The 23,746-nt window shown below is 30.9% G+C and overlaps 2 long non-coding RNA genes across 2 annotated transcripts; both read left to right on the top strand.

Moving 5' to 3' along the window:
- The first annotated feature begins 1,622 nt into the window (after positions 1-1,622).
- On the top strand, positions 1,623-5,199 carry LOC139510672 (uncharacterized). Its single transcript, XR_011661952.1, has 3 exons — positions 1,623-2,615; positions 4,491-4,592; positions 5,128-5,199. It is a non-coding gene; the product is annotated as an uncharacterized lncRNA (long non-coding RNA).
- Positions 5,200-18,472: 13,273 nt separating this feature from the next.
- On the top strand, positions 18,473-23,322 carry LOC139512843 (uncharacterized). The gene is made up of 3 exons (XR_011662348.1): positions 18,473-18,666; positions 21,936-22,034; positions 23,228-23,322. It is a non-coding gene; the product is annotated as an uncharacterized lncRNA (long non-coding RNA).
- Positions 23,323-23,746: the final 424 nt, after the last annotated feature.

A 23,746-nucleotide genomic window follows, 5' to 3' on the forward strand; every position in this document is an offset into this window, starting at 1 on the left:
CTCTTGCTGTTTTATAAAAACCACAGCGCTAACAGTCCCGTATATCGGTCTCATGTATATATAATTAAAATACCTTATAAAGCGTTATCAATTTCCGTACAATAACCGGTATGTACCATAATTGAACGTTAAAATGTATCTTATACTGTTTCAACTTGATAACTGACAAACAAAACAAAGGTAAACAATTATTGTTTGTAGGCAGTAATACGTGAAAACACAATTTGATAAACTTCATGAAGATTTTTCTGAATAAACCGTCATCACATATGCTCAAAGACAAATATTTGGAGGCGAAGGGTGTACTAAAACCAAAACAGTTGAAATACTAAATGACCAAAAGGACATAGTCCTATATAACTAAGATAAATTTCACTTTAGCAGAAAGAAAGAGAATGATTATATAGCAGTGTTACAATAAATATTTGTTTAATTATTTCAATGATAATAATTGATGGTATCTCACCGAAACATTTGCTGACAATCAGGTTAACAGATGACGGTGTATATTTTTAAGTTGTAGTTACCATAATCCCGTCATCTTTACCTTGATTGTGGTTTACTGAATTAAATTGATGACTGGGTTTTACTAACATAGTAGCATATAACGGATTCTGCATCTTTGGCAGGATCTGCTTACATTTTCAAAGAACATGAATGCCGCCCCGGTTTTTCATTGGGTTCTTGACTTTCGGTTTATAGTTTGCTAAAATTTGTTTTATACATTATTGTTTAGTTCTTGTTTGGTCGTTTATCTTAATTGTTTGTCATGGCATTGTCGGTTTATAATGTGAATACACGGTGTAGATATCAGCCGTATAGATGGTGTAGATATCAGCCGTATGGATGGTGTGGATATCAGCCGTACGGATGGTGTAGATATCAGCCGTATGGATGGTGTGGATATCAGCCGTACGGATGGTGTAGATTTCAGTCGTATGGATGGTGTAGATATCAGCCGTATGGATGGTGTAGATATCAGCCGTATTAATGGTGTGGATATTAGCCGTACGGATGGTGTAGATTTCAGTCGTATGGGTTGTGTAGATATCAGCCGAATGGATGGTGTAGATGTCAGTCGTATGAATGGTGTAGATATCAGCCGTATTGATGTAGTAGATATCAGCAGTATGGATGGTGTAGATATCAGCCGTATGGATGGTTAAGATATCAGCTTATGGATGGTGTAGATATAAGCTGTATGGATGGTGTAGATATCAGCCGTATGGATGGTGTAGATATCAGCCGTAGTGATGGTGTAGATATCAGCCGTATGCAGATGAGCGTCTGACATCTACAAATAAAGTGACATACAAACATCATCCAAAGCTGTAAAGGAATACAACTATAGTGAGAAGGGCACACTTAAATCCCAAACAATTACCCATGAAAAAAGGAGGCGAAGAGTTTATGTCACTGAGAGAGCGACACATGGAAATGAAAACAAAAAGTCTTTATAGGAATTATAAGGTCATTCAAAACCGATAGCTGTCGATACAATTTGTAAAATTTTATTAATCTTTTACCGGTACAAAAATTACCTTTAATATAGAAATATGTCTTTGTTCTCCTATTTAAATAGATTATTTAAAGAAGAAAGAAAAAAGTTTTATTACAGAATTAAATAGAAATACATTAAATACATCTTTACAAGAAAAGTAATGAATTTATAAAAATAAGTATGTGTGGCAAGACTGCCATCGAGACAACTCTCCATCTAAGACTAAATTACAAAAATATTAACTATAGGTTGTACGGCCTTTCGCAATGAGCAAATAATACCACAGCGCCATCTATAAAATAACAAGCATACAACAATATAGACGAGCAAAAATACTATGTGTATATGTATACATATGAAGTGATATTTCTTTGATTTGCACATCAAACGATTAGCATGTATTCTTATCAAACGCTTTGACTCATAAATTGAGGGATTTTAAATACTAGTTCCCAATAGAACTCACAAGATCTGCATATATTTTGAAAGCGGTTGAATATTTTGTCTTTTATTATGAAAAGGACTGATAAAAAATCGCTTCATTTCGTCTATATAATATAATTATTTACACTGTCCAAGGTTTTCTGTCTTAACTTGGCTGATGGTATTCCAATTGTTCTCGATGAACCACCATCACATTCAACAAGAAAGTCATGTTTGCTTTATGTTGCCTATGCGTCAGTCCCAGGAATTAATGTTGGTAGCATAAATTTCAAATCTATAGGAAATTACTAAATAACATATCTCTACACCCACAAAAGACTAATATAAAAAGAAAGTAAAGTACAAAAATATTTCAAACATGTTACCATTTGAAATTATATAAAAATGTTTACATGATATTGATTTTGAAGAAGGCATTCAGTACATGTACTTGTTCATTATGTTTCATTGTTAACTTTCTAGTCACCATAAATTACATAATTTCCCCTGAATACATATCGAACTTCATTATAATTTTATTACATATAGGTATCAAATCAGTTCTGTACGACTAATTTAAAGTATAACTAGCAAGGCACTGGTAGAAAGAGGACCATGAATATAAACAGCAGTTTGATTCAAGTATTGTTCATGTTTATGTTGTTTCTGCATATACACCAGAGCGTGGATGGTATGTATATTATATTGATGCATTAGGTTACAAGGCGTTGAAAATAAAATCTTCAAATGACACTTAACTTATAAATTATGTCATACATATAAATGCAAAGGAAAGGAATTTGTTAATTTTCCAACGCTCATGATCTTGATCTACCTTTACCGTGTTTTGAAAAAAAAGAGGGGCAAGAGATACCAGGGGGATAGTTAAACTGATAGATAAAAAATAAACTGACAATGCCATGTCAAAAGACAAAACCAACAATTAATCATTTAAATTTCTTTATGTATTCTGAAAAACAAAAGCGGTAGCCAGACATTATTATTATTTTAAAAGTAAAGCTTTGTATGCGTTAAGGTGAAAAAAAATAGAAAGTTTTTTAGTACACAATCAAAAGGTTAAAACCACTTATTTGTGTTAGATATTTTCTTTTACGTGATCTCTTGTTTGTTCATTTGTGATACTTTCTATTTGCTTGTGATTTGTCGCAGTCGTGTATAGCATGATGCAGGTTTTGCCCATTGATCATTCGACAGTCAGTCCTTAATGTTTAGTAGTTATAATAAAAACATTGTTCTTATCACAAGTAGAAAATTCATCATTTGTAAAGAACTCATTTCAGTAGATCAAAGTGTATAATAATGAAAAACAAACTTTAAATTTCATTTACAACCACCTCTACAAGATCTGCAAAGAAGAGTAACAGCAGTAGATATGTGTTATAGCCACAGTTAACATAAAATAGATACGAGTACAAATGTATAAGCCCATTGCAGGGTTTATGTTATAGAAACACTAATATTGTATAGTTGATAGACATGAAGAATGGAGGACAAGTCTCATAAGATATTAAAAGTCATTTATTAGTTAAACCTAGCAGAAACTGCAACAGAAATCAACATTTGTGTTGTGAATGTTTTGTTATGAGAAAGATACAGCAGAATCTAAGACAATTAGTTTGACTCCGCAAAGCATGAATTGAAGTCGTTACATTTTTAGCAAGATTCAAAAATCAAATTAACATTCATGTATGACATGCTTTTAAACAAAAATATTGTACTGAGGAGTTTTTGGAATGACTCTTGACTTCTTTAGATAAAAATCTTGTACGGCTTACGAAAAAGTTGGACTGGGAAAAGGGATTATATAGTAATGTTCCGATGAGGGATATTTTGTAGTCCAGAGGATGGAGACTAAAATGACGTAATCGTATGCAGATGAGTCAATTTGTTCCAAGGATAATCCTCTTGAACTGACTATTTCTAATTTTCGTTACAAACTTGACCTCAGTTTTAATTTTTTAACGGTACAATTTTCACTTATATAAATATTGCAAAAAGAGACTTCAAAGTTTCTAACTCAGTATACCATAATTATCAAATGCAGTGTTGAGTTTTAACACAACTTTGGCAGATGATAGATAAACAGCTCCTTAAGGTGAATGATTTCATTTCATTGAATGCATATACTAGTTTATATAGAAATTATACAGAAATTTAGAAAGCCATTATATATTTGAATCGTAACGATGTTCAGCGTGATATTCGGACGTTGTCGCATCAATAGAAAGTGAAGTGTTCTTTCCAACGTTTTTCAATGTAACAATGCACAGTTTAATTATAACTGCATAGCTAGAATGTTTGTTGTGTTTTATAAAAATTCTATAGCAAATTTGTTTTGAGAAACAACTGCTATTTTTAGGTCATACATTTTTTATCGTGCTTAGGTCTTAAACATTCTTAACATTAAAATGTGTGGCTTTGAGCGAATCTGAGGAAGGGTTAACCCAGAAAAGCTTCTCATACACACGAAATTGCTAAAGGTTTTCATTCTTTTAAAATATTGGACATTAAACTTAGAAAGATAACATTTTGTTTTTATAAATAGGTGTAAGATGTCCACCAAATTCTGAGTACGATTCAACAGAAGCAAAGTGTGTGTGTCGAGAAGGATATCATTGGGTCGATGAAACCCAAACATGTGATCCGAGTAAGTTAAGTAAATGGAAAATTCTTTCGTTCATCAAAAATATTCATAAATGGCATTTACTTTTTACTGAAATAAGTTGTATCTTTTTCTGCATGAATATTTTAAAAATGAAACTGGTATTCCATTCTCAATTTTATGATAACTCAACATTCTAAAGTACAAAAATCAAACAGAGAACCAACCCAAGGTGAAATGTAAAGAGACATATGAATTTGACTCTATAGACGTAGATTTTCACACGAATCTAGAACAAACATTCACAAAGAAAAACAACAGACAATTAATTATAGTAATGCATTGCTGAATGTCGAAGATTTCAAGTACTTGATAGTATTTATTCTTGAAAACAATCAAAAACGAACAATTCGTAGCTAGGAATCGCACAAATTCGAATTTTTCGGGAGTAGTAATTTAATTTAATTATGCATTGATGTAGCTATATGATAATGCCATTGAAAATATACAGTTACATAGTAATCTAATGGAAACTAATTTAATGATATGATATCTGAATCAAAACAATTTATAATTTCAGACGATATAATGTGTTGTAATCAAGACATAAGCGGTAAACGGTGACAGATTAAAATAAATCTATAACTACAAATTAGTTGTTTAGTCTTTCCACCTTTAATGCATATCTTTTGATTTGAAAATATTAACTTCCGAATATGAATTCAATTTTTGATGTCGGGTGAAATCAATTCTTTTATTGTTTCCAAAAATGTGAACATATATTCCTGAAAAATAAAAGAGAGACGATTAACCACGGACAAAATCAAACGCTATCAACCAACGGACCAAGTGAAAAACAACTGCCATATTTCTGACATGGTACATGCATTCTCTGAACAAATGGTAGGTTAACCCTGGTGTTAAAAGAGGGACGAAAGATACCAAAGGGACAGTCAAACTCATAAATCTAAAACAAACTGACAACGCCATGGCTAAAAATGAAAAAGACAAACAGAAAAACAATAGTACACATGACACAACATATAAAACTAAAGAATAAACAACACGAACCCCACCAAAAACTAGGGGTGATCGCAGGTGCTCCGTTAAAGCTCGCCATACATCTAACTTGTATGACAATTGTTTAAAGTTCCGTTATATGGTCAATTTGGGTGAGCACCCTTAACAGACATAAAAGATTAATGTGACAATAATTGGGATTCAGCAGTAAAAACTGTGTAAATATACATCACATACATACAAAACATCTCATTAAAGAAGTTATACAAGCATACAAATTAGTCTCACAGATGTGCCAACAAAAAAGGTGTAGTAAACAATTTCAGAGTTTTTGTCGTTGATTTTATATATATCGTCTCCCTTGTATTTGTTAACGTTATGCTATTGTTAAAGTCAATCAATTGTTTTATATACAAGTCACAGGATCTGTGAAAGCAGTGAAAGTACCAGTAAAAGTGATGAATTAAAACCGTTATTATCTTTTAATATTTTTCTTATATATATATACCTATATAGTTTTATAAAATTCTTGACAAAATAAAAATTCAGTGAATATCAATACAAAAGTAATAATGATATAAAAACACATCTGATAGTTTTCTCAAAACTGATTTAAAAAAGGTTTCTATGTTTTGGGGGTTTAAATTAAGGAGATAATATGATACTCCCTATTTACATAATGTTATTTACTTGATATTTTACTAAGATGTATGATTTCTAACTATATTGAATACCTGTCAGAATAAGAATAATCTGATGGTCCTTCTTCCGATTCATGTGTGACTGAATTGAGAAAAAAATCGTTGGCATAAAAAGTTTTTTTTCGAATATAACACGAACAGTACACTAGTTTCATGGGCTGTGTTCTTATTTTTATTTCACACAACTATGACTTCAACAAGTATTGTACTAAGAAACGAAAATGTTACTGGTAAATTGCACTTTTTTACACGGATTTCTATTTTATTTACCTGAGTCAATCGGATAACTTGATAAATGCAAAACATATCAATGTTCTGAGTCTTTTATCAGTTTGTTTAACTATGTGTTTTTCCATTTTGAAATACTACGTTACTGTTTCAGATTAGGCTGAATGTTGGCGCATTTTAAATGTTTAAACTAACTACATGTTTGCTCCTGCCCTACGTGTTATGTTCGGTGGTTGTAGTTGATTGGAGGGGTTTCATTTGTGTTCCTTCTTTTTTTGTATATCGAGTAGACCATTGTTTTTCGTGTTTCAATTGTTTTTCAATCGTCATTTGGGGCACTTTAAAGCTTTCTGTTCAGTGTTAGACAAGGCTACGTCTTTAAGGCAGTATTTTGACCTATAATTATGATTGCATACGTTCATGAACCGTTATAACAGCTCTAAATTATTTGTAAACAAATAAGTAAGGTACTTAGAGGCTTCTCAATACCACTCTGAGTAAGTATATCAGAAGTCCTTAACTTTATGATTCATATCTTAATAAATTATAAATGCATACACAAATCAGCACGCATCATATCATAAGATACTTTATACTTGAACAAATAGAATGAAAATAGAAATTATCTCATTCTTTCTAACATTTGATTAAAGTTATAGAGCTTTTCAAACCTTAAATAAATTACTTATGATGTCGTATTTTAATATCTAACAGCATTACAACAGTTCACTTGGTACATAATCAATTTTAATTTTAGTATTTGAATTCTTACAACTGTTACCTAACAGACAGGAAAGACAAATTTCCAACATGTATATGCGTCAGATGTAATAAAAAATATTATACTCATTCCCATATTGTATCTGATGAAAAACAAAATCGAATTAATACTGAACTCCAAGGAAAATTCAAAATGGAAAGTCCCCAATAAAATGACAAAAGCTCAAACACATCAAACAAAAGAACAATAACTGACATATTCCTGAATTGGTACAGTCATTTTCTTATGTAGAAAATGGTGGATTTACCCTGGATTTATAGCTAGCTAAAGCTCTCACTTGATTGAATAACAAATTATACATAAATCAAAGCGTAACTCGACTTTTCAGAATCTAAAGGACTATGGGTAATCTCATTGTTCGTACACCAAAAGAAAAATAACGTTATGTCATTGGTTGAATTTGCATTGTTTAGAACGTTTTGAACCAATCAAACGTTTTGAAGTACGTTTTTTAAAATAGAACCCAGAATGTATTAGATTTTGAATAGGCGTATTACCACACTTACGAACAGCCACTTACCTCAATTATATATCAACCCTTACATTCAAACCAATACTATAAGAAATCAAAACTAGTATTGCCATTGCAAGCAATAGCAGATGTCACCCATCCCCAATTACCACTAAACCACAACCATTTCAATAAAATTTAACAGTGAATGCATATATGTGCATCGCTATACATCTTTCTGTAAATTTTCAGAACATTCAGAGTATTTTAAAAAAAATCACATTTTGGCCGTTTCCATGGCAACGGCAACCATTTTGAAAATTTCAAAATGAAAAGTCTCATCTGTACTTGTCAGTTTACAATACTGTCAAGTTTCATTAAGTTCAAAGCAATTTTGGAGCATTTTGAATTTTTTGAAATTTTTGACATTTGTGATGGTTCCTATGGCAACAGAGACCATTCCCAAAATTTAATGGCATATACCACATTGGTACATAGGAGGGACCATACCATCAAAGTTTTGATCAATTTGACCTACCATTTTAAGAAAGTAAATGCCACTTTAAGGTTTTTGGATCATTTTGACCTGTTTTGCATTGTTTCCATGGTAACGGCAGACATTTTCGAAATTCCAACGCCAAATTCCACATCTATCAGTGTTGCTCATCGTTACATAAAGTTTCCAAAAAATTGGAGCATTTTGATATTTTTGAAATTTTTTGGTGTAGTTTCCATGGCAACATAGTAGTTCCAATGATTGCCAAAATCATCCAAAACCAGTATATGCCGGGCACCTACATTAATCAAAATATAATGATTCTAAGTTTAATTATGTCCAAATAATTCACCAAAACAAAAACTGAATTTTTTCACGATTGTTCCGTTTCCATGGTAACGGCAGCCATTTTTTTATGTTCTTAAGACCTACTGCAACCCGAAATTTTGTGTTCATCATTATAGTTAACTTTCATTAAGATTGATTCCATTGGCTCCGAGAAAACTGCCGGACAAAATAGGTGGAAGAATAATAATAATACAGAAAAAGAAACAGAAACAGAGGAAAAGCAATATGTCACCCGACATTGTCGATCGGTTGACATAACGATGCTTGCAGATTCTGAGAACTAGATCATAATATTTGTTTAAAGAAATGAAAAAAAAGAATATTTGACAGATAGTATTCAATACTCAACCGATTTATTTCCAAACTATTTTAAGAACTGTAATTCGCAAGGTTATGCTTTAGACAAAGTAGAATAATTAAAGATAGAATTTTAATGCATAAAAAGAAAAAAGTAAAGATGAAAAACGTGTTTCAAACTGAAAAAAAGCGAATCAACATTCATCCGCATAATACATCACATTGTGATCTCACTCCAGTTACGCAGCTGTATTGTGTGATTTGATTTCCACATATTCAACATTTTTTTAATGTTTTTACTTTTGATTGTTCTGTGTATTGTATGCGGAACTTGTATACGAAAGTTTAAAGAACCACGGTTATTTGTTTCCCAATCTGTGTAAATTATATATACATCCATATGGTACTTTCTGTTGTGACAAACAAAAACCTTCCGAATAAAAGACAAATTATTCAACTAAATTAATATATGATTGACATTGTACAATGACCCTTGAAACATCGTCATGATAAAACATTTGCTCGAATAAAAAATGTATGTGTTTTAATTATGCAAGTATGAAGTCAGCATGTGGCAACCAAAATCCATTGATATAAATAACACAGGCAATATTATAAGCAATATACATATAATTTGCAAGACATGTATTCCATTACGGTCAACAACAAACTAATGCCGTCCACGAAAAAAGTCGTAGAAAAGACACCAAACATGTTCAATAACATCCTTGTACGTCTTTAGTTTTTTTATGTTGTGCCTTGTGTATTAATATTTTTCTGTTTGTCTTGCAATGGCGTTTTCAGTTTACTTTCTTTCTATGGATTTCAATGTGTATCTTTCGCCATTCTATAATCTATAATAAAATAACGTTCTGAGGAATATGAAACAATTCAATTGAGAAAAAGAATTTTAAAAGCCTAATATATAACAAAACCATATACGCGAAACGATATTCTAGTATTACACACAAGTGATAACGACAACCACTGAACTATTGGTTCTTGGCATAGAATATAGTAGCTAAATAAAACATGTTGCGTTTAACATGTTTGGGGTGCAATTAGAGTTCTAATTGGCAACGTGAAAGTCATTCATTCGAAATTTTACGGAATATCAGGTTAACAGATGATGATAGATATTTTTTCAATTGTCATAACCCCAATCCCGTCATATTTCCCTTGAACATATGGTTTACCGAATTAAACTTTTTCGATTGGGTTCGTAGTTTGTTATAATGTGTTTTGTCATCTCTTGTTTTGTTTGGATTTTTTTTTGTCGTTTATCATTATTTTTTGCCATGGCATTGCTGGAATATACTGTGAATACACGGTGTAGATTCCGCCGGTCAGAAAGATTAATGTGTGTGTTTTTTTCAAATTTCTTTTCTGAACGGCTGATATCTACACATAGAGTAACATACAAATATCAGCCAAAACTGTCAAGGGCGAGACTATGGTGAGAAGGACACAGTTAAATCTTAAACAATTACTCGTGAAAACAGGAGGCGAGAACTATATGCCAAATAAAAAGTAACACATTGAAATAAAAACAAAAAGTATTATAGGTCTCTCAAAAGTGATAGCTGTCGATACAATTTGTCAAATTTTATTAAATTTTCATCGGTACAAAACTAACTTTGATATAGAAATGTGTCTTTGTTCTACGAATGAAACAGATTGTTTAAAGTAGAAAGAAAAGGGTTTTATTACAGAATAAAATAAAGATACACAAAAAACATCTTAGAAAGAAAACTAATTAAATATGATAATAAGAAAGTGTAAAATGATTGTCAACGAGACAATTCTCCATCAGAGACCAAATGACAAAGCAGTTAACAATTACGTCACCGTACGGCCTTTAAAAATGAGCAAAACATATACCACAAAGTCATCTATAAAAGATTCCGAAATGACAAGCATGCAAAAATTCAAACGAGAAAACTAAACGCAAAAACATAATATATGTATACATATGAAGTGAAATATATTTGATCTACGCATCAAATGAAAAGTTTGTATTCTTTTCCAACGTGTTGACTTATAGATTGAAGGATTTTCAAAACTAGTTCTCTAAATAACTTTGAAAGCTATTACTTTGTCTTTCATTGTGATTTAAAAATAGTTTTCATATAAACTAATAAAAAATCGCATCATTTCGTCTATATAATATAATTATTAACACTGTCCCATGTTTTCTGTCTTAACTTGGCTGATGGTAGTCCTATTTTTCACGATCAAACACCATCACATTCGACCAGAAAGTCATGTTTGCTTTATGTTCCTTGTAATTAATGTTGGTAGCATAAAATTTTGTTCAAATCTATTAGATGTTACTAAATAACATATCTCTACACCCACAAAAAGACTAATATAACAAGGAAGTATAGTACAAAAAATGTTTCAAACATGTTACATGTACCATTTGAAATTATATAAAATGTTTACATGATATTGATTTTGAAGAAGGCATCCGGTACATGTACTTGTTCATTATGTTTCATTGTTAACTTTCTAGACACCATAAATTACATACTTTTCCCTGAATACATATCGAACTTTATTACATATACGTATCAAATCAGCTCTGTACGACTAATTTCAAGTTATAACTAGCAAAGTACTGGTAGAAAGAGGACCGTGAATATGAACAACAAAAGAGCGGCGAGAGATACCAGAGGGACAGTCAAACTTATAGATCAAAAATAAACTGACAATGCCATGCCAAAAGACAAAAATAACAATTAATCATTAAACTTTCTTTATGTGGTCTGAAAACGGAAGCGGTAGCCAAACATTAGTATCTTAAAATTAAATCTTTGTATGCGTTAAGGTGGTAAAAATAGAAAGTTTTTTAGTACACAACCAAAAGGTTAAAACCACTTATTTATGTTAGATATTTTCTTTTACGCGATCTCTTGTTTGTTTATTTGTGATACTTTCTATTTGCTTTTGATTTGTCACAGTCGTGTATAACATGTTGCAGGTTTTGCCCGTTGATCATTCGACAGTCAGTCCTTAATGTTTGATAGTTATAAAAAAAAATAATGAAAAATAATGTTCTTATCACAAGTAGAAAATTCATCATTTGTAAAGAACTGATTTCAGTAGATCAAAGTGTATAATAAAAGAACAACTTTAAATTTCATTTAAAACCACTTCTACAAGATTTGCAAAGAAGAGTAACAGCAGTAGATATGTGTTATAACCACAGTTAACATGAAATAAATAGATACAAGTACAAAGTCTATTAACAGGGTTTTTGTTATAGTAACACTAATATTGTATAGTTGATAGACATGAAGAATGGAGGACAACTTTTATAAGATATTGAAAGTCAATTGTTGGTTAAACCTAACAGAAATTGCAACAGAAATCAACATTTGTGTTGTGAATGGTTTGTTAAGAGAAAGATACAAGAGAATCTAAGACAATTGGTTTGACTCCGCAAAGCATTAACTAAAGTAGTTACATTTTTTCCAAAATTCAAAAATCAAATTAACATTCATGTATGACATGTTTTGAAAAAAATATTGTACTGAGGAGTTTTTGGAATGACTCTTGACTTCTTTAGATAAAAATCTTAAACGGCTTACGAAAAAGTTGGACTGGGAAAAAGGATTATATAGTTCCAATGAGGGGTATTTTGTAGTCCAGAGGATGGAGACCAAAATGACGTAAAAAGTAATTTCACAAAAATACTGAACTCAGAGGAAATTCTAATCGGGAAGTACATAATCACATGGCAAAATCAAATGACAAAACACATCAAAAAACGAATGGACAAGAACGTTCATATTCCTGACTTGGTACAGGCATTTTCAAATGTAGAAAATGGTGAATTAAACTTGGTTTTATAGCGCTAAACCTTTCTCTTTTGACAGTCTCATCAAATCCCGTTATATTTACAATGATGCGTGAACTAAACAGACATAATAAATAAAATAGTCAAAATATGGGTACAGATTTCTGTAATCGTATGCAGATAAGTCAATTTTTTCCAAGGGTAATCCTCCTGAACTGACTATTTCTTATTTTCGATATAAACTTGACCTCATTTTTTTTAACGGTACAATTTTTACTTACCGTACACCGTAATTATGAAATGCAATGGTGAGTTTTAACACAACTTTGGCAGATGATGGATAAACAGCTCCTTAAGGTGAATGATTTAATTTCATTGAATTCATATACCAGTTTATATAGAAATTATATAGAAATTTAGAAAGCCATTATATATTTGAACCGTAACGATGTTCAGCGTGATATTCGGACGTTGTCGCATCAATAGAAAGTGAAGTGTTCTTTCCAACGTTTTTCAATGTAACAATGCACAGTTTAATTTTAACTGCATAGCTAGAATGTTTGTTGTGTTTTATAAAACTTCTTTAGCAAATTTGTTTTGAGAAGCAAATGCTATTTTTATGTCATCCATTTTTTATCGTGCTTAGGTCTTAAACATCCTTAACATTACAATGTGTGGATTTGAGCGAATCTGAGGAAGGGTTAACCCAGAAAAGCTTCTCATACACACGAAATTGATAAAGGTTTTCATTCTTTTAAAATATTGGACATTACACTTAGAAAGATAACATTTTGTTTTTATAAATAGGTGTAAGATGTCCACCAAATTCTGAGTACGATTTAACAGAAGCAAAGTGTGTGTGTCGAGAAGGATATCATTGGGTCGATGCAACCCAAACATGTGATCCGAGTAAGTTAAGTTAATGAAAAATTCTTTCGTTCATCAAAAATATTCATAAATGGCATTTACTTTTTACTGAAATAAGTTGTATCTTTTTCTGCATGAATATTTTAAAAATGAACCTGGTATGATAACTCAACATTCTAAAGTACAAAAATCAAACAGAGAAACAACCCAAGGTGAAATTTAAAGAGACATATGCATTTGACTCTATAGACGTAGATTTTCACACGAATATAGAACAAACATTCACAAAGAAAAACAACAGACAATTAATTATAGTAATGCATTGCTGAATGTCGAAGATTTCAAGTACTTGATAGTATTTTTTCTTGAAAACAATCAAACAAGAACAATTCGTAGCTAAGAATCGCACAAATTCGAATTTTTCGGAATTAGTAATTAAATTAAATTATGCAATGATGTAGCTATATGATAATGCCATTGAAAATATACAGTTGCATAGTCATCTAATGGAAACTAATTTAATGATATGATATCTTAATCAAAACAATTTATAATTTCAGACGATATTACATGCTGTAATCAAGACATGAGTGGTAAACGGTGACAGATTAAAATAAATCTATAACTAAAAATCAGTTGTTTAGTCTTTCCACGTTTAATGCATATCTTTTGATTTGAAAATATTAACTTCCGAATATGAATTCAATTTTTGATGTCATTAGAAATCAATTCTTTTATTGATTCCAAAAATGTGAATTTATATTCCTGAAAAATAAACGAGAGACGATTAACCACGGACAAAATCAAACGCTATCAACCAACGGAACAACTGAAAAACAACTGGCATATTTCTAACATGGTACATGCATTTTCTGAACAAATGGTGGGTTAACCCTAGTATTATAGCTCTCTGTACCTCTTACTTGTATGACTTGTTTAAAGGTCCGTTATATTGTCAATTTGGGTGAGCACCATTAACAGACATAATAGGTTCATGTGACAATAATTGGGATTCAGCAGTTAAAATTGTGTAAACATACATCAAAAACATACCTACAAAACATCTGATTAAAGAATTCATACAAACATACAAATTAGTCTCACAGATGCGGCAACAAAAAAAGTGGAGTAAATCAATGAACACGTAAATAATTGTTAAATAATTTTATACTGAATACTAGTACCTGTAAGAATTAGAATAATCTGATTGTCTTAGTTCCGATCCATGTGTCACTGATTCGAGAGAAAAATTCAATTCGATAGCATTAAAAGTTTTTCTATTTTGGAATATAACACAAACAGTACAACAATTTCATTGGCTGTGTTTTTAATTTATTTTAAACAACTACCACTTTAACAAGTATTGTACTAAAAAAGGAAAATGATACTGGTAAATTGCACTTTTTCACACGAATTTCTATTTCATTTACCCGCGTCAATTGGAAAACATGATAAATGCAAAATATTTCAATGTTCTAAAACTTCATCAGCAAATCATTGTCTTTTTACAGTATGTTTTTTAATGTGTCTTCCCCTGTTGTAATGTTACACAACTGTTACAGATTAGGCTGAATGTGGTGGCTTGTTTAAAAAACGTTTCAACCCACTGCATTTTTTTTTAATATCGAGTAAACCGTCGTTTTTCCTGTTTAAAATGTTTTACAATAGGCATTTCGGGCCCATTATAGTTTGCTGTTCAGTGTGAGACAAGGCTCCGTCTTTAAGGCAGTATTTCGACCTATAATTATGATTGCATACGTAACAGCACTAAATTAGCTGTAAACAAATACGTAAGGTAATTAGAGGCTTCTCAATATCACTCTTAGTTATATTGATAATATATCAGAAGTCCTTAACTTTATGCTTCATATCTTAATAAATTCTAAATGCATACACAAATCAGCACGCATCCTATCATAACATACTTTATGCTTGAACAAATAAAATGAAAAAAAAAATGAGCTCATTGTAAATATAACGGAATTTGATGAGACTGTCATCAAAGTGAGAGGTTTAGCGCTATAAAACCAGGTTTAATCCACCATTTTCTACATTTGAAAATGCCTGTACCAAGTCAGGAATATGACAGTTCTTGTCCATTCGTTTTTTATGCGTTTTGTCATTTGATTTTGTCATGTGATTAGGGACTTTCCGATTATATTTTTCTCTGAGTTCAGTATTTTTGTGATGTTACCTTTTATCTTACATTTGATTAAATTAATAGAGCTTTTCAGGCAACCTCTAACCTTAAATAAGTTAATCATATCGTATTAATATCTGACAACATTAAAACAGTTCACTTGGTACATAATCAATTTCAAACTTAGTACTTGAATTCTTACAATTATTATCTAACAGAAAGGAAAGACAAACTTCCAACATTTATATCCGTCAGTTTTAAAACGATTTTTACTCTTTTTTAATACTCACTCCCATATTGTATCTTTAGAAAAAAAGCGCATAAATACTGAACTCCGATGAATATTCAAAACGGAATTCGAAAATGCCTTATAAAATGGCAAAAGCTCAAAAACATCAAAAGAATGGACAACAACTGTCATATTCCTGAGTTGGTACATGCATTTTCGAATGTAAAAACATGACGGATAAACCCTGGCTTTATAGCTAGCTAAAGGTCTCTTTTGATTGAATAACAAAAGGTACATGAATCAAAGCGTAATTATCACACTTCAGAACAGCCACTTACCTCAGTTATATATATACCCTTATTTGCAAAACAATACTATAAGAAATGAAAACAATGCTTGTAGTTTCTGAGAACTAGATCAAAGCATTTGTTTAAAAAAAAAACGAATACTTGACATCTAGTATTCAATTCTCCTCCGATTGATTTCTAAACCATTTTAAGGAATGTATGTAAATAAAGGCAACAGTAGTATACCGCTGTACGAAATTCATAAATCTATTGAGAAAAAACAAATCCGGGTTACGAATTAAAACTGAGGGAAACACATCAAACATCAAATATAAGATAAGAACAACGACACAACAGAAACACTAAAATGCAACATACACAGAAACGAACTATAATATAAAAATGGCCATTTTCCTGACTTTGTACAGGACATTTTAGGAAAAAATGGTGGGTTAAACCTGGTTTTGCCTCTAGCCAAACCTCCCTGCTTTTATGACCATGGTATTTATAACATTAAAATGATAACGATACCTAACAGGACTACAATACAAATAAATAGGAGAACATGCAGGACAGAGAAACACAAATAAACAATACAATATAACATTACGAGACGCTAATATTTATCAAAGATACCAGGCTTGTAATTTAATACGTCAGACGCGTGTTTTGTCTCCATAAGACTTATCAGTGACGCTCAGGTCAAAATAGCAAAGAAAGCAAAACAAAGAGGAACGTATTGATGACCAAAACATTCCTAAAAGTAGTGCCAAATACGGCTTAGGTTATCAGCCTCGGATAAGAAATTCCTTAGTATTTAGAAAAATGCATACTTTTGAAAACAGTAAATTTATACAAAATTACTATATAATAAATATACATGTTAACACCGAAGTGATGGTGGCTTACTACTGAATAAAAACGAATACGTAAAAAGGTTATGCTGTGGACAAAGTCGAATAATTAAAGATAGAATTTCAATGCTTACAAAGAAACATTTAATCATGAACAATGTGTTTCAAACTGCAAATAAGCAAATAAATATTCATCCGTATAATACATCACATCTCACTACAATTAAGTAGCTGTATTGTGTGAGTTGGTTTCCAATTATTTAACAGTTTTTTAATGTTTTACTTATGTGTTTATTGTATACGGGACTTAAATACGAAAACTTAAAGTACCACGTTGCTTTGTTTACCAAGTTGTGTAAATGATAATCCATGTGATACTAATTAATTTCTGTTGTGACAATCAAAAACCTTACGAATAAAAGACACATGCTGCAACTAAATTGATATGTGATTGACATTGTACAATGACCCTTGAAACATCATCATAATAAAACATCTGCTCGAATCAATAATGCATGTATTTTAATTATGCAAGACAGAAGTCGGAATGTTGCAACTAAAATCCATTGATATATATAACACAGACAATTTCATAAGCAAACGACATATAATTTGCAAGACAGGTATGCCATTACGGTCAACAAAAACATAATGCCGTCCACCAAAAAGTCTTAGAAAAGACATTAAACATGTTCAATAACGTCCTTGCACGTATAAGCCGAAACAAATGACATAAACCGTGTCGATTCCTTTTGTACTGTTTTGTAACCAGTGTATTCTTACTGATGATATTTGTTTATTTCTAATTCTTCAACTGAATTCGTATATGAAATGTCATCAATATCCCAATTCTTTCATTCCATACATTAGGGTGGGCTTAGCGGGAAATCTACACTTTAAATGAAAAGCATTTACTATTATCAAGGCCTTTGACTAACAATACTAGTTGTATATAGAACATGCACCTCTATATAACTAAGAAGATCTTCATATATTTAAAAGCGCTAATAAAAAATATCGCAGAATTTAATCACCACATTACTACTATGCATAATGGCAGTCATTCTGTGTTTTTGTGTTATATATGGTAACTGGACTTATGATATTCCAACATTTCTCAGGAAACCTCACATTTAAGAAGACAGTCACGCTTGCTTTATGTTGCCTTCACGTCTGCTCCTGTATTTAATTTTGGTAATATCAATTTTCTCCAAATGTATAAAAGGTTTCTAAATAACATATTTGTACACCCACACAAAGACTTATACAACATGGAAGTAAAATACATATTATTTTAAACATGCTACCATTTGAAATTGTATAAAAATAAATTCATGATATTGATTTTAAGAGGGATTCATTAGGTACATGCATTTGTTCATTATGTTTTACTGTTAACTTTCTAGTCACCATAACTTGATATAATTATTTCTGAATACATTTTGAACTTGATTAGAATTTACTTGCATATATGAGCATCGCTTCAGTTCTGCACGAATTATTTGTAGTTTTCACTAGCAAAGTATTGACAGAAAGAGGACGATGAATATGAACAGCAGTTTAATTCAAGTATTGTTCATGTTTGTTATGTTTCTACATATCAGTCAAAATGTAGATGGTATGTATTTTTATATTAAAGCATATAATAACAAGGCTTTGGAATAAAGAAAATATTTAAAAGATACTTAGTATTTTAATCATTTAAAGAGAAAACTTGTTAAATTTCCAACCCTAATCGATTTGATTTATCTTTATAGTGTTTTCATCATGAGGAAACCTCACATTTAAGACAGTCACGCTTGCTTTCTGTTGCGTAAAAGTCTGCTCCTCTGTTGTTAATTTTGGTAGTATAAATTTTCTTTAAATCTATAAGATATTACTAAATAACATGTCTATAAACACAAATACTTATACAACAAGGATGTAAGGGGGAAAAATATTTCAAACATGTTACCTTTTGAAAGTATATAAAGATAAATACATGATATTGATTTTAAGAAGGATGCATTGGATACATATATTTGTTCATTATGTTATATGCTAAACATCCCAGTCACAATAACTTGAGATAAATGTCACTGAATACATATTGAATTGGATTACAATTTGTTGTATATTCGCATCACATCAGTTCTGTACGAATAATTTTAAGTTATAACTGGCAAATTACTTGGAGAATGTGGACAGCGAATACGAACAGCAGTTTGATTCAAGTATTGTTCATGTTTGTTTTGTTTCTACATATTAGTCAGAATGTAGATGGTATGTGTTTACATATATAAGCATGGGTTAACAAGGCTTTGGAATAGAGCAAATATTTAAAAGAAACTTAGTATTTTATACATTTAAAGAGATAATTTGATTATTTCCCAACCTTAATGAATTTGTTTTATCTGTATCGTGTTTTGATCATGAGACCAAACAAATATTGTGAATACTAAACACATTAAAATTTGCCCTTTTTGCGTTTTGAAAAACAGAATTGGAACACCAATATGAAATATCTAAACTGTAAATCTAAATCTGTGTTTAGAAAAAAACCAATAAGAAATGTTGTAATGCATATTCTAAATATGATAACCAATGATTTGGGCTTGATTTTTTTCTTTTATGTGATCTCTTGTTTGTTCAGTTACACTCTTATCTAGTTGCTTGTGTGTATTGACATATGAACATCTTTCAACCATGTTGCCCATTGAGAATTCAACATTCTAGCCTTTTCAACGTTTTGTAGTCAATGTTGGGAATTCATTATCAGAAATAATGAAAAACACAGATCTTGTCGCAAGTCAACCAATTATCATTTTAAATGAATGATTTTCAGTAGATCAAAGGTATAAAATAATAGAATAACTTTCAATTTCAATTTCAACAACTTTTGTGATATTTGTAAGAAATAAAAACAGCACAAGATGTGTGTCATTGTATGATTTAATAGTGTCCCCCATGAAATGATGTCCCATGGAAAAAAATTCACGGATATGACCTGTGAAATTTTGTCCAGGACATAATTTTATTATAAAACATGGTCCACTTCTGTGTAAAAGTGTCTCTTGAAAAGATATTTTATTTTTACCTTTGTTGGATATTTTTTCATCATGTACAAAATGCATAAAAGTCTTGTCTAATAACAATTAATTTACACAAAAAAATAAAGACTAACTTGACATTTGTTTTTAAATATACAGAAGGAATCAATGAATTGTTTTAACATTTTTGGATTGCCATTTTTTACAAGATCAATAATGTCATGAATAATATTAATAAATACTCGATTGTCGTTTCTTTTTGCGCATACGTTTAGGTCTTGCAGAATTTTACATTATTATCATTATTATTTAACTCTGGAGGGTATCGACCATCATACAAAAAGTCATATAGCTGTTTATATTCACCACTTTCCATTTTTGTTTAAATTTTGATTTAAACTTCAATTATGATTTAACTAATTGGTTATAACATTTCAATGATTGTTAAATTATTTCCCTTATTTAGGGACAGAAAAAATAGCTACACTATGAAAAATTGTTCCTTGTGACATATTTTTATAAAACATCCATGAAATTATGTCCAAGTACTAGGGACAATTTTTCACTAAGGGAGACACTATTTTATAGTTTACAAATGTGATATTCTGTCCCGTGAACGAAAATTCTTAGATGAACTGTGAAATATAGTTCATGAAGACACAATTTCATGGGAAACTTTTTTGGCTTACATTATAACTAGATTAAACTTAAAATAAGTGAATACAAGTACACACTTATAAGCCTGGTATCTTATTGAGATTTCGATAGCTACACTGAAATTGAAGAGAGTTGTTAGATTTTGGGTATTGGAGACAACTCTTTTAAAGGAATCGACAGTCATTTGTGAGTTTTAACCTAGCAGTTATTGCAACAGTGTTCAAACATTTTTGTTGTTAACGTTTGGTAATGAGAATGATACGGAAGGATGTAAGACATATTGGAAGATTTTGGAAAATTTAATTGGAAATATTGGATTGAATCATTAACTCATATGGATTTAGTACAAAGCTATTGGTTGATAGGCCTTACTTAACTATGGTCTGTGGATTTCAAATACAAACGGCAATATTATAGTCTGACCATCCAACCTAGTACAATCTAATATTAACAGATAGACTTAATTAGCACACAGAGTGTACTTAGACAGACTGTCAAAACATTAATTTTAGCAATATTTCTGACATGAACTGCAATTATGTTACTAACCTTACCTTTTTCACTTATGAAAATAATGTAAAAGGAGACAATATAAGTTTTGTTGGGGAAAACACGAATTTTGTCGAGATATTTTCTTTTCATTTTACGACTGTAAGCAAAATTGTTTAAAATTTAGTTAACTTTCAAACCGTCAAATGCAATAATAGTTCATGATAAATTAACTATCATTGATATGGTCATACTTTTAAAATAACTGTTTACAAAATTTTGAATTTTGACATGTTAAGGCTTTTCTACCCTGGAATCGATTACCTTAGCTGCATATACTAAGATAATAAATTAAAACACCAGACGCGCGTTTCGCCTACATAAGACCTATCCGTGACGCTCATGTCAAAATAGATATAAAGCCAAACAAGTACAAAGTTGAAGAGCATTGAGGACAAAATTTCGCAGGCACCGTTGACTTAAGAAGCAGTGCTATTTTTGGTTCCTTTTTGGGCATACTTTTGTTATCGTGCTTAAGGTCTTATAAATTCGATGCATGCACATTTCTTTAAGTTTGAGCGGTACCAAGGAAGAGTAATCCTAGAACAGCTTCTAAGACGCACGAAATTAATAAAGAAAAATATTCAATAGTTCCAATGCAAAAAATATTGGAAATTGAATTGAGAAGGAATATATTTTTTTTCATTTATAGGTTCATGCCCACCAAATTCTGAATTTGATTCAACGGAAGAAATGTGTGTGTGTGAAAAAGGATTCTCATGGAACGAGGCTTTCCAAACATGTTTTCGGGGTAAGTTTATTACTTGATAGAAGCTTTCACTTTTGATCAATATTCATAAATGACATTTTCTTTTAGTTTAGATATGTTGCCACTATCTCTGCATGAATACTTTTTATAAAAATTTTAAAGAGACATATGAATTGGAATATCTTTATTAAGTAAATTACACAAAACAAGAACAAACCATCACTTTAAAAAACACACAACAGCCATTTAACTATAGTAATGAATCGGGGAATGTCGTAGATTTCTAGTCATTGGTAGCATTAGTTCTTGCAAATGAATTTAGTCCAATTTACGTTCTAAACATTAAACAATAATAATTCCACTGCAACAACGTTTGTAACGTTCATTTTGATTGGATAACGTCACTTATTTACATGGCATCAATTGACAATTCATGCTATGGGACGTACGCGCAAGCGCAGACGGCATATGACAGATTTTAAATACATGTTTTAACGTTGTTTTCTGTCAGTTTCATTAGAATGGAGATAACAATATTGTATTTTAAGCTCCGAAGGCATCAATTGGGGATTTAATGGTCGCAAATACCCGTTTACTGTCTCCGCTAACGCGTTGCCAGTAAACCTAATTTGCGACCATCAACTCCCCAATTAATGCCGTCGGAGCTGAAAATACAACACAGTTATCTCCTAATTCATTGTTGGAAACTGCACATATTCGAACTATTTTGGTTGTAAGAAATAAACTTACCATAGATACCAGATTGAAATTTTATATTTGCATCAGACGCGCGTTTCGTCTACAAAAGACAATTCAGTGACGCTCTAATCAGAAATAAGTAAAAAGGCCGAATAAAATACGACGTTGAAAAGCATTGAAGAAAATACTTCCGAAGAGATTGCCAAATGCAGCTAAGGTAATCGAGTCTTGGGTAGAAAAGCCTTAATATGTCAAAAAATCTAAGTTTTGTAAATATTTATTTTAAAATTATGACCATATCAATGATAATTCATTGTCAAGGCAGAACTACAGACTACTGGGTTGGTGATACCCTCGGTGAATAAAAAAACTCTACCAGCAGTGGCATCGATTCAGTGGTTGTAAATAAACTCACCATAGAAAGTAACTTGATGAAGCTTTGCGGTAATGACATGGCAAATATCCTACGAAAAGGGCAATTGATGGAAACTAATCTAGTGACCCGATATCTTAATAATGCATATTTATAATTTCAGACAGTGGTGTATGGGATAACCCAAATATAAATGTTGGCAAAAGATAATACTTTGAACATTGCGAAGACAGATAAAAATAAATTTACAATTAAAAATCAATTGTTTATTTTTTTCATCCAAAATGCTAATTGAAATTTTAAATGCGCACTAGCTGTCAAATTCATGTTCATCGATTTTAATTAAATTCTCATATTTGATTTATAACAATGTAAAACATTTATCCAAACTATTAAAAGTCTAAAATAAACAATTTACAGGGCACGGGCATGAAAATACGTAGGTTCGTTTCGTGTGTATTTTAGTCTATACGCCATCTAATTAAATATCAAGTTGACCTCTTTAGTCATCCGATGCCCATATAAGCGATGTAAACATAAATATAGATATAAATTTTAGTAAACTCGTGCTGTTGTTTTTGTAGGCATATTTAATTTCATATCATAGATGAAAAATAAATGTTCAGCATCGTTTTTACCTGTGCAAGAATGATTTTTTGTGGATCGAATCAGTCAATTAATT

Source organism: Mytilus edulis, chromosome 2 (assembly GCF_963676685.1).
Source record: "Mytilus edulis chromosome 2, xbMytEdul2.2, whole genome shotgun sequence".
Lineage (NCBI taxonomy): Eukaryota > Metazoa > Mollusca > Bivalvia > Mytilida > Mytilidae > Mytilus > Mytilus edulis.